This window comes from Gossypium hirsutum, chromosome A12 (genome assembly GCF_007990345.1).
Source record: "Gossypium hirsutum isolate 1008001.06 chromosome A12, Gossypium_hirsutum_v2.1, whole genome shotgun sequence".
Lineage (NCBI taxonomy): Eukaryota > Viridiplantae > Streptophyta > Magnoliopsida > Malvales > Malvaceae > Gossypium > Gossypium hirsutum.
Window position 1 is genome coordinate 23,468,414 of NC_053435.1, and position 13,743 is coordinate 23,482,156.

At 38.0% G+C, this 13,743-nt stretch overlaps 1 non-coding gene across 1 annotated transcript; it reads right to left on the reverse strand.

Annotated features, from left to right (window-relative positions):
* Positions 1-9,303: 9,303 nt before the first annotated feature.
* Positions 9,304-9,410, reverse strand: LOC121211512 (small nucleolar RNA R71). The gene has a single exon (XR_005906736.1). It is a non-coding gene; the product is annotated as a small nucleolar RNA R71 (small nucleolar RNA).
* Between the last annotated feature and the right edge of the window lie 4,333 nt (positions 9,411-13,743).

A 13,743-nucleotide genomic window follows, 5' to 3' on the forward strand; every position in this document is an offset into this window, starting at 1 on the left:
ATCGACTCAATAGTGTCGCACACATAGTGTCCATAATGATTCACGAATGTATATTGAGCCCGCACACTCAGTGCTATATAATCAACTCGCACACTTAGTGCCACGTAATCAAATCGCACACTTAGTGCTACATAGTCAGACTCGCACACTTAGTGCCGCATGGTCAATTCGCACACTTAGTGCATCATATTCATTTCGCACACTTAGTGCAACATAGTCGAATCGCACACTTAGTGCTGTACAATTTAATCCCACGCACTTAGCGCCAATCTCATGGTCATAAATGGTTATCCCGCACGTTTAGTGCCGAGATCAACAACTCAGTACATCTTACCTCTTTTCATTCATTCAACAATTTCATCATCACATACGTACATGCATATATATATATGTATATTTATTCATTCCAATCAGCATCAATACATACACATTATGACCATTTGAAATAATACCCACTACATGCTTAATGACTTACTTTATGTTGGGTAAAATAATTCCGAGTCGGCTACTCGATGACCTTCGATTTCCCCTTGTCGGACGCCTCTCCTTTAGGTTCTTGAGCTTAAATAATACAAATAAGAGTATTCAATATTTAACCCAATAACATGAATTTATTTATCACATTCGGCAATCACACATTATTAAATTTTCAAACCAAGACGTCATTATATGACCACATATACACATATCCATATACTTAAGCTCAATAATTATAATGTAATATCATGTACCCACTTTAAGTATATTGCCGAATATACTTAATCATACATACACCTAACCAAAACAATTTCCTAAAATCTTCATATCATTTATACACTAGGCCGATTGCTCTCACCAAGTTCACCTATATTCTTCAACAATTCCTTCATTGATCAAGCACATATTCGGCTAAGAAATGGCAATTTTAGCAACCTTCGATTTAGTACTTAACTTTTACCACATATCAAATAACTCACTTCCTTACTCATGTGACCACGTATATTCGGTCATGCATACACACATAAAATCAATTTGAAGACTCTATCAATCCAACATACATTCGGCACCTTCATCCACCATTCTACCAAGCATGTAATATTCAAACACAACCAAACTCACATTCGGCCCTAGCTCATAACAAGGTAGCCGATTCTTTTTTTTATAGTTCAAACACTCCTCTATCATCATTCACCTAACTTTAACATGAAACAACAAAACTCACCATTTCTCATCCAAATAACATGAACAACAACCATTCCTTGAACACTTTCTCATGACCGATTGCTCATGTTATCAACAAGATTCAAGGTTTGAACATGGGCTATTTAAAACATGCATGCATCTCAAAGACAACATTAAACATACCTTGGTCTAAAGGACCACCTTGGCCGAATCTTGTTTCCCCTTCTTCCTCTAGTTAGAACAATTGCAAAAGAAAGAAAATATGAACACTCCTTCTTCCCTCCTTATTAAGCATTCAAACTCCCTCATTTTTCATGCCACAACATCAAACACTCTCCCTAAGCACAAACAATGGCCGAATTCTTCCAAGTTCTTTTCTCTCCTTCTTTTTCTTGGTTTTTCGGCTAGGAGATGGCAAGTATGACACCCTTTTTTTTTGTTCCCTTTTCTATTATTATCCCCATCATTTGTTCACCAAAGAATCATATTAAATTAGAATGAGTGGAGCATTATCACTCCTTGGCCGGCCACCATAAATTTTATGGGAAAATTGACATGCAAAACCATGCTTCCTCAACCTATTATTAATTAATCCTTATAATTCATCTATCATCTTTCCTAACTTCGTCAACTAGGTCCTTTTTGAATGAATTCACAATCCTAATGCTAATATTAAGCATTTTTTAATTTCTCATACATTCACTGTCACACAACAATTTATGCAATTAAAACACGAAAATAAATTTTTGGCTCGGTAATGTGGTCTCGAAACCACATTCCGACCAGGGTCTAATTTGGGTTGTCACAAAACCAGACTTCTTCATCAACAACAGAAGCCAATCATGAGGATGATGATCCACTCACTTACGAGGAGGCTATGAAGGACATTCATTCCAAGCTCTGGAAATAGGTCATGGATGTCAAGATATATTGTATGAAATCCAATAAGGTGTGGGAACTTGTAGACTTATCGATTAGGATTAAACCAATAGGGTGTAAGTGGATCTACAAGAAGAAGAGAAACGCGGAAAGGAATGTGGAAACACATAAAGCTAGACTTGTACAAAAAGGCTACACATAGAAAGAATGCATCGATTACGATGAGACATTTTCTTCGATTTGAGCAAAACACTGATGAACCTTGTGTTTATAAGCGTATAAAGGACAAAAAGGTGGTTTTCTTCATTTTGTATGTTGATAATATTATACTTATTATAAATGATGTAGGAGAATTGTCATCGGTTAAATTGTGATTAGCTCAACAATTTAGTATGAAGGGCTTGGGTGAAGCTAGTTATATTCTTGGACTTCAAATCCTTAGGGATTGAAAGAATAAAATGATAGTACTATCTCAAACTTCATACATTGATAAGGTACTAGAACATTTTGCAATGACTGGTGCAAAGCCAAGCGTTCAACCAACTGCATCAGGTTTTCATCTTTCTTTAGATTACAATCTTAAGACAGCGGAAGAAAGAGAACATATGAGTAAGGTTCCATATCTTTCGGTAGTTGGAAACCTTATGTATGTGATAATTTGCATATGTCTAAATATTTTTTTGCAGAAGGAATGGTTAGTCAATATCAGGCAAATCCTAGTCTCAGGTATTGGCAAGCTATAAAGCATATATTAAGTTATCTTAAAAGAACCAAGGATTATATGCTTGTGTATTCTAGGGAGGACCTTACTACTATTGGATACACAGACTTAGACTTTTGAACCTGTAAAGATTTGAGGAAATCGATGTCGGGAAATGTATTCATTCTAGGCCAAGGAGCTATAGTTTGGAGAAGTGCAAAACAAATTTGTATTTCTAACTCTACTATGAAGGCTGAGTATGTGGCTGCTTCTAAGGCAACGAAAGAAGCAATATGGCTCCGAAAGTTCTTAACGAAACTTGACTTTATTCCTAGTATGGAAAAAAAACTATAACACTATATTTTGATAACAGTGTTGCAATAGATAATACCAAGGAAATGAGAAGTCACAAGAGGACGAAACACATTGATCAAAAGTATTACTTGATACGAGAGGCAATAGCCGAAGGAATTGTAGATGTGATGAAAGTAGCTTCTAAAAGTAACCTTGTGGATCCATTTACTAAGACTTTCTTAACAAGGATTTTTAACAAATATGTCGAGAATATGGGAATGCGAAACATGACATATTTACTTCACTAGGGAAAATGGGAGATTGCTGGGAAATGTGTCGATATTTTAGTAAACATGTAACTGTTTTCTATTTGAACGATGAATAAATAAATAAAGTTAATTTCACATTTCACTATTATGTCTTTTGTATTTATATCTTTTATATTTTGCATCAATAGCGAAATTATGACAAGAAAATATTAGCTCATTGATTGTCTAAAGTTCAAACTGAAGATAAGTGGCATTGTAAAGAACATTTAGATAGAAAGAAAGAGAACTTACTTCAATAGATAATCTAAATGAGTCTATAATCCTGTAAAAGAAGCAAAGTCAGCATTTGATTCAAATACTCAGAAGGATTATTATGTCTTCTAAAATTCCATTTGGGGAGATGGCTAGTCTTGGCTATCAAAGTAGTTGACTCCACGAGTAGACACATAAATGTATTAATTGGTAGAATGATACATTGGACTGGACCCAAGATGAATTAATTTTGGATCTGTTTGTGATTTAATTTACTTGTGATGTTCACGGTGTGATTTACCTAAATCCTAAGTTAGTTATTGACCATGCATATGGAACTCATGTGCTTTGGTATAAGTGGAGGCTTATGCTCTAAAGATGATCGAGCCCATAGCTGGTATGTTAGGTACATGACTTATGTATGGCATGACTTTACTAGCAATAGTGGAATTCATAGCTCAATTAAAGATTTAATGATATCTTCTCATTGGCATTGTATGGATTGATAAATATGGAACGTGGCCACGGGTTGCTTGTTCTCAAATGAACAATTTATCACAGTCATTTGTTGAAAGTGATCATAGTAATCATTAAGAATACACAATAGTGACAATGAGATAAAATAGGATTGTATTCAGTGAACAAATTTAACTCAAAGGAATCAAGGATATCATATGAGGGTAACACAAACATGACGAGGTCATTGGACAAAGCAGTTGGATGAATTGTTTTCATAAATAGTATACAATAAGGAGTTTTCAATCATGGTACTTCTTGTAAACTGACTCCATGATTAAGTAATAGCAAATTATCGGAACGATGCTTCTGGACATAATTGCAATCACTAGAGCCTAATTGTATATGTTTGATTGGTCCCTTCGCTAGCTCAACAAAGGCTCGATCGAACTACAATTGAATTAGAAGGAAATTCTACGACTTTGGGAATAATTTAATTGAGTCGATTTATTTGATGTGGATTTAAATTCAGTTGTCGTGAGAATTGTTAAACTAGATAACTTTCTTGAAAATTTAATTTGGAAAATCTAAGTAATTTTTGGAAAAATTAATTTTGATTAAGTAAAATTAAATTAATCAAATCAATTAAAACTAATATGATATTTTTGGAACTTAGTTTTCATGTCAAACAATAGGTCTAATGGATAATTGAACTTGAAAATTAAACCTGAGATCATAAACTAGGCGTGGGAGCCCAAAATCTAGACTAAGTCCCAAAAACTGGTTGAACCAGGCCCGATATGTGAAACTGAACCGACGCTCCAATCGGTGGTTGTACCGGACCGGTCGGGTCATATCTAGCTCGGACAAATCCGACAACAGTCGAACTGGGTCGAGGTGCCGTAAGGGTGTCGCAACTGTATCATCGAACACGACAGTGTTGGTGGCCGCGATAGTGGCCTCCTGGTAGCCAGCGACGATTGGTTGTCAGTGGTTGAGTAGTGGAAGAGTTACACTCCTACTGGGACTCTACGAGAAAATTTGATTTCAGATTAATTATTCCAAAAATAATATTATTTTTAATAGTTTATTATTAAATTTAATTTAATACTTATTTTAATAGTATTTTTTAATTTAATATTAAAGTATTATCTTAATATTAAATTTAATTTAATGTTTATCTTATAAATAAACATTCTATTATTGTAATAAGATTTAATATTAAATTTAATCTAATATTTGTCTTTATAAATATTATATTAATTTAATATTAAAGTGATTAAGTTTAATCATAATTGAACTCTCTAAACTCTCCGTATATAAAGAGAGTCTTGGGTCATTATTTTCACACACTTGAATTCAAGAGAAACTTGTAGAGAGAAAATTATCTGAAGAGCTTATTTCAAAAAAATTCTAAAGATATTTTTTGATTTACAACTTGACTTAAAAGTTTAGAGAAATTATAAAATTACCCTACCGGTAATTTTTGTGAAAAATTTTCTGATTCGAAGCGAGCCCACACTCAGTAGACGTGAGCATGAAGATAGCGGAGAGGACTACTAAGTTGAAGCACTTATCCTAGACGAGTAGAGAATGTACAATTTTGATTAATTGTTTATAATTTTAGATATTACAACTAAGATATTGTTTTGGAAAAAAATTTAAAACTCTGGTTTTTCCCTAAATTTAATTTTTGCTATGTTTTTTAAACCCTTTTTTCCAACAATCCACTCTCATTTACACTCTGGAATCTGAATCGACTGTAATAAACCTGAAGGATGTTGGTGCTCCACTTGCACCCTCTGACACACCATGCATTGGCCCACAAAATCAGTCACATCATACTTCAACCTAGGCCACCAATACAACTCTCGAAGCTCCTGATACATCTTCTTGCTATAGAGATGCATAATGTAAGGGCTACTATATGCTTCGGTAAGAATAGAATGCCTAAGTTCCTTGTCAACAGGCATGTACAATCTTCATCAAAAACTTAGAATACTATTGGGATTCAACTCAAAATCTCCACTAATACCTTCTTCCACTTGTTGGATTTTCTTTGCTAATGACATATTAGTCTACTACCTCTCCTTAATCTGATGAGATAGAGTCGGTTTCACTTGAAATTTGGCTAACAACCCCCCATTTCTAGTTAAACTTAATTGTGAAAACATAGCTCACAACTCAACTATCAACTTCTGACTCAAAGAACTAGCAACCACATTCATTTTGTTGGGATGGTACTCAATGACGTAGTCATAATTTTTTAGTAGCTCAATCCAACGCCTCTGTTTCAAGTTTGACTCTTTCTCGATTAGGAGGTACATAAGACTCTTGTGATCAGTGTAGATAATACACCTTTTACATTACAGATAAGGATGTCATATCTTGAGTACAAAGACCAAGGCAGCTAACTCCAAATTGTGGGTTGGGTAATTATGCTCATGTGACCTCCATTGCCTCGAAGCATAGGCTACCACTTTCCCATCTTGCATCAGAACACACCCAAGTCCCATATATGACACATCGTTGTAAACCAGATACTCTTTCCTAGACTCTGGTTGAACCAACACTGGTGCCTCAGTCAACACTATCTTTAGCTTCTCGAATCTTCTTTGTCTCGCCTCGATCCACTCAAACGACACATTATTCTGAAGTAGCTTCAATAAGGGTGCAACTATGATGGATAACCCTTTAACAAATCTACAATAGTAACTAACCAATCCCAAAAAATTGTAGACCTCAGTGACACTCCTCGAATATTTCCACTCTAAGATGGCCTCAATCTTTTTCGAGTCAACTCAGATTCCCTCAGAAGACACCACATGTTTGAGATACATCACTTTACATAGTCAAAACTCGCACTTGCTTAGCTTTGCATACAACTTCTTCTCTCACAAAATCTGAAGAACAATTTGTAGGTATGCATCATGATCATTCTTGGTTCGGGAATACATAAGAATGTCATCTATAAAGACAACCAAAAATTGATCCAAATATGAGTAGAAGACTTAATTCATTTGATCTATAAAAGAGGCAGGTGCGTTAGACAACTCGAATGGCATAACCGGGAATTTATAGTACCCATACTGAGTCCTGAGTGTAGTCTTAAAAATATCAGCCTCTTTCACCTTGAGTTATTAATACCAAAACCTCAAATAACTTTTCGAGAATACCGTCGCTCCCCTGAACAGGTCAAACAAATCATCAGTTGATAAACCATAATTTATACATATTTTTATCCCATGCTGAGCACATTTATGGATGATTTCTCCTTAGATTTGGTGAATTCAATGCTCCTAATTCTTTATTTTCATTTTTTATACTTAGGTGAGCATAGGAAAGTAAAAAGAGCGAGAAACGGGCCAAAAACGGAGAAAATAGACCCACATGGGAAATCAACACGGCCTAGACTTGCTCACACGGGCGAGTCACATGGCCGTGTCTATTTGGCAGGCTCGAAGCACAACTTACACTGGTAGACTACACGCCTGTGCCTATTCAACAGCCTTGACCACGGGTTGGAGCAATCGTACACGGGCGTGTCCCTGCCGAGCCCAAGTATAGTCCTATTCGGAAAAGGCCACTTTTGAGGGCTCTTAGGCATTCTAAAGCTTATTTAAACACCTGAGGAGGCACTTCGAGGAGACACAGGGAGTAAGAGGTAAGGGATTACTCAAGGGAAGCCGATTGATCCATCTCAGAAGCCGGATTCATCGTCAAGACTAAAGATCTCCCTTCAATTTCCATTCAGGGGTTTTGGGTTTTCTTTATGTTTTGTATTCATTATTCTTCTGAGATGTTTTCTTTTATAATTATGAACTAAAATCCCTAAATACCTAAGGGGAATGAAACCTAAGAACGGATCTTGTTATTATTATCTGAATTGTATGATAAATATTTGACTTGTTCTTAATTATGTGTTCTTAATTGTTGTTTTAATATTTCAGGATATTGATTCAAGTTAATGCTCTTATTCAGAGGAGAAATAGACCCTGTCTAAGAGTAAATTTCTCATAATTAAGTGGAGTCGATTGCACGGTTAAAGATAGAGTGATAAGATTTTGCCGGATTAGGGTGAAACCTAATAAGGGGATCCATAGATCGAGTTAATGCAACACTAGGGCATTAATTAGAAAGAGATTTCAATTAATCAACCTAGGGTTAGACATTATTAGTCTCGAAAGAGATAATAATATAACTTAGGGATTTTTACGGATCAAGTCAAATGAATAAATCGTCTGATTCAGAGTCAAATAACAAGTGAAGTCTAGGTGGATTTTTCCTCGGGTATTGTCTTAGTCAATCGAGTTTTCCCAAAAGATTTTTCCCAATTTTCTCTCTGTGCACCCTTAGTTTAGTTAATTAGTCTAGATAAACAAATCCCTTAATTTTTAGGTTAGATAATAAAAAGAAAGAATTACTAGTACTCTTGGTTCCTTTGGGTTCGACAATCCGGTCTTGCTAAAGCTATACTACTGTTCGATAGGTACACTTGCCTTCATCGTGATAATAGTTAGTTTCAAAAATGATTAATTATAAATCTTTAAAACCTATCGCGAATATCACGTACCAAGTTTTTGGCGCCGTTGCCGGGGAACTAAGATATTAGGAACACTTGATTGTTATTACTTTAGCCATTATACTTTATTTGCAATTTAAATTTTTATTTTATTTTTCTAATTTTTCTTCTTCGTTCCTGGCAGGTTTTTATAGTGTATGACTAGAAGAAACATGTCAGGACCATTACTGTTTGATAGTGAGATCGATCGCACAGTTCGCAGAAATCGAAGAGAAATAAGGTGAAGCTTATGATACACAGAGGAAGAGCAAGAGGACGATACTTCAACCACAACCGAGGAGATGGCTGAAAACCAAGAAAATCTGCTACCTCCTGCAATTGCTGCTAATCAGAATCCTACTCCACGTACTGTGTATGATTATGCTAAACCTTCTTTAACAAGAACTGAATCGAGCATAGTTAGGCCTGCTATTGCTGTACGTAATTTTGAACTGAAACGTAACACCATTCAAATGATCCAACAGTTTGTTCAGTTTGATGGTTTGCAGGACGAGGATCCCAACGGTCACTTGGCAAATTTCTTAGAGTTTTGCGACACTCTTAAAATCAATGGCATTTCTAATGATGCCATTCGCCTTCGGTTGTTTCCCTTTTCATTAAAGAATAAGGCTAAACAATGGTTAAACTCGTTACCACGAGGGTCAATCACTACTTGGGAACAAATGACAGAAAAGTTTTTATTAAAATATTTTTCGCCAGCTAAAACAACCAAATTACGTAATGATATCTCCTCTTTTGTGCAGATGGATTTAGAAGCACTCTACGATGCATGGGAGAGATACAAGGATCTGTTGAGAAGGTGCCCTCACCATGGGTCACCACTCTGGCTCTAGGTTCAAACATTTCACAATGGCCTGAATCCTTCGACTCGACAGATGATCGATGCAGCCACTGGTGGAACTATCAATAATAAGACACCTAAGGATGCTTATGAATTTATAGAAGAGATGTCACTGAATAATTATCAGTGGCAAGTCATGAGGACAAAGCCAACAAAAACAACTGACATTTTTAACATCGATTTAGCCACCATGCTCTCTAATCAGGTAGAACTTTTGAATAGAAAAATTGACGATTTACTTGGTTCTTCGCAGGTTCACCCAGTAATGCAGTGCGAAGCAAGTGGAGGTGGATCAAGCAATTCAGAATACCCACCCTATGGTCACAACATAGAGAACGGGCAGTTAAATTACATGGATAATAATCCTCAATCTCAAAACAATCATTATAGTAATACTTACAATGTAGGTTGGAGGAACCACCCAAATTTCTCATAGGAAGGCCAAGGGAATCAGAGACCACCACCTCCAGGCTTCTAACATCCACCCTACCAACAAGAGAAAAAACCGAATCTTGAGGAGATGCTAACAAAATTCATCTTGATGTCAGAAAATCATTTTCAAAATACTGAGATAGCACTTAAAAATAAACAAGTGCTGATCCAAGGGCTCGAAACTCAGATAGGTCAGCTCGCTAAATTGATATCTGAACGACCATAAGGTAGCCTGCCGAGTAACACTGAACCTAACCCAGGGGAGCAACTCAATGCAATTACCATTCAAGATGAGGAAGGGTTAGTTGCACCTGAACCAGAGCCGAGGCAAGAAACTGTGGTAAGTAAAGATAAAGGTGAGGTCAACCACAATGACCAGAAATCGGTAAGTAAAGAGTACAAACCTCGTGTGCCATACCCCAAGGTGACAAGGAAAGACTGCGCAGACAAATAATTTGGTAAATTCCTTAAATTACTAAATAAGTTACATATTAACTTACCATTTATTGAAGCTCTTTCGCAGATACCAAATGCAGTCAAATTCCTAAAGGAGCTTTTAACAAATAAGTGGAAGTTGGATGAGGCGTCACATGTAGAGCTAAATGTGGTTTGCTCAGCCATACTACAGAATAAGTTGGCCAACAAATTAAAAGATCTATGGAGTTTTACGATTCCTTGCCTAATTGGTAGCCTAGATGTTAATAATGCTTTGGCTAATATAGGGGCTAGTATCAATGTTATGCCTTACAAAATGTTTAAGCAACTTGGTCTTGGGAAACCCAAACAAACTAGGATGATTATTCAATTAGTCGATAAAATAATCAGATTTCCTAGGGGGATTATTGAAGATGTTCTTGTTAAAATTGACAAATTTATATTTCCAGTTGATTTCGTTGTTCTAGACATAGAGGAGGATAGTAACATTCCTTTAATTTTAGGGAGGCCCTTTTTAGCAACTGCTAAAACAATTATTGATGTTGGCATAGGTGAACTCACACTTCGTGTGGGAGACGAAACAATCACCCTTCAAGCTCGTAATTTGAATAACACAATGAAACTTAAAACTAACTATGTGGTGCAATCTACCTTACAAGAAACAGGTTCGAAGAACATATATGAGCCATGTTCAAGCAACATCAAAAGACCTATCTATGAAGAGCGAAGGCTACAAATCGAGGAGCTACATGAATGGCGGACACAGAATTTGAGAACATCTGATAAACCGAAACCAAGCCAGGACGAGCTCAATACCTCACCAAATCAACTTAAGGTTGGAGACAAAGTACTACTAGATCCAGCAGATCCTCGCATTGCCATTTCTGAACCTAATGAAGAAATTCCTCTCACGGTACTCAGTATTTTTCCATATGGTACAGTTAAGGCAATTCATCCCAAATTCGGCACTTTTAAGGTAAACAATACTCGTCTTAAACCTTATATTGATAAAGTTGATAGTAGGGATGAGGAGTGTAAACTCCTCGAGCCACTATGATCACACACCAGAGAGATAAGTTGAGCTTAGACTATAAATAGGTGCTTCTCGGGAGGCAACCCGAGCACTAACAGTATTGATTTCTTTAAATTCTAATTTTTCGCGTCTAACCTACTAACTAAGTCTTGGAACACAGGGTTTCCACACAGCCAGGCACACGAGCGTGCCTTAGGCCGTGCTCACACCACAAGAGGAGACACGGCCATGTGAAAACAGGGTAAATTTTTTCCCTAACACGGGATGCGATAAGTTGCTACGGCCGTGCGACATAGCCGTGGGCGAAACTACCAAAACAAAATGGGCGTGAGATACGCCCGTGCCATTCACCCGTGGTCGACACTGTCAAACTAACACGGGCATGAACCTATATACACAAGCGTGGGAGAAGCGAATGAAGCAAGACACGGGTGTGCGATACGGTCGTGTCCACCAACACGCCAAAGAACATGGGCGTGGGTTGAATGTTAGACGCACCCAAATTTAAAAATCACAAAACACACGGGCAAAAATAAGGGAATGCCCGTGTGCCCCAAAATCTATATAAACCCCTCACTATTCATCACCTCCCTCCCCAAAAATCCCTAACCCTAGTCGCTGCAACTCCACACGCCCTACCTGCCATGCCTGTGCGCCACCTGCAACACTGTTTTCGACGACCCAAGCTTTTCCCTTTTGTGTTTGTTTACTCTTTTCTCTCTATTTTCTTTAAATATTTTGCCTATTTCATGATTTTTTTGATCCATTTGACTATCTTAAGTGAATATTCATAGTAGTATAACAGAAATTCTCAAGCTTGTCATTAAAGAATATTTCCAGTTTTCATACTACATTCATCCATTTTTCGTGTTTCCATGGATTTTATGCTTACCCACATGCATTCATGCATTAGATATTCCCATAGCATTATTCTCATAGTCCTATTTTAGTAACTTGATATATTTGCTTTAATTATTTTTAGTTTTGTTTTATTCATCTAGTTTGTGAGTCTCATGAAATATTCCTATTTAGTTTTGGGTTTTTTTTTCCATGCTATTTTTGGGGCGTATTGGTTCAACTTCAATTTTCTTTTAACTGCAGACATACCATGTAATGTTTACGAGGGAAGAAAACCACCGTCCCACGTTAAAGAAGAGGAAAAGAGCAGCGTCATCCTTGGGTCCTACCGCGGAGATTAGGCACCCGTTCCTCCAGGTTCCCTTGGGACACCAGGAGGAATTATATCAGATATTATAGGCCCGACCCCTAGGTGTGGGTCGCTGCATTGACTGGACCAGGCACACGGCCCACATGGCCAGGCACACAGGCGTGCCTAAAGCCGTGGCCAAACAGGGGAAGAGACACGGTCGTGCGATACGGCCATGTGGAAGCAGGACATGAATTCCCCAAAACACGGGATGCGGTAAAACCCTATGGCCTGGGACATGGCCGTGGGTGAACTTGATAGGTGAACACGGGCATGGGAATAGAAAAACATGGGTGTACTAGGGGCAAGGCTCGATTCTATTTTTTCGACACAGGCGTGGTACCCTAACACATGGGCATGGGAGAAGTGAACAAAGCTAGGCACAATCGTGCGACATGGCCAAGTGCCATACACGTCCAAGACACACAGGCGTGGGATAATAGCCGAGCACGACCTAAATTTCAAAATTCAAAAAACACGGGCTCACCTTACAAGTACACGGGCGTGGCCCTAGGCCATGTGGCCCTCCCCTATATAAGCAAACCACTGTTCATCTTCTTCCCTTTTTAAAGCTCAATCTCTCTTCCTTAGCGTTTGCCTTCAATGTCATCTTCAAGAGGAAAGAAAACTTTCGTACCAGCCTCGAAGAAGAGGAAGGGAGCATCATCTTCCGCGGGTCTAGCCGCGAAAATTCGTTACCCTCTCCTATAGTTTCCACGAGGGCCCCAAGAAGAGCTCTTCCAAACACTTCGGGCCCGACCTTTAGCAGCAGGCCGCTGCATCGACTGGGCTACCGTAGAAAAAGTCCAAATGGCTGATGCAATTCGGGCTCTCTTAACCACCGACCCGTGGGAGCTATTCTTCAGGATTATCGAGCTGACATACCTCGAGCTCACATGGAACTCTCCTCAACGTTCCATCTCCAGGCCGTAATGACAAGGTACGATGATCACGGCATGATCCAGTTTTGACTAGGCGGATTAATCAGCTAGCTAAGCGTCCCAGAGTTTGGTGCTGCACTAGGCCTATATACGGAGGAATTCAGGGAGGAGAATGAACTGCATGCTCTTAGAGCCACATACATTTCTTGCCCTCGAAGTGCTGGCACACTTTGGCCACTAGCACGGCCTCGTAGAATCCTAGCCGCTCCAAGGCATCAGTTTTCCCACCATCCGTGAGGTACTTACACGCTATTTTAGCTC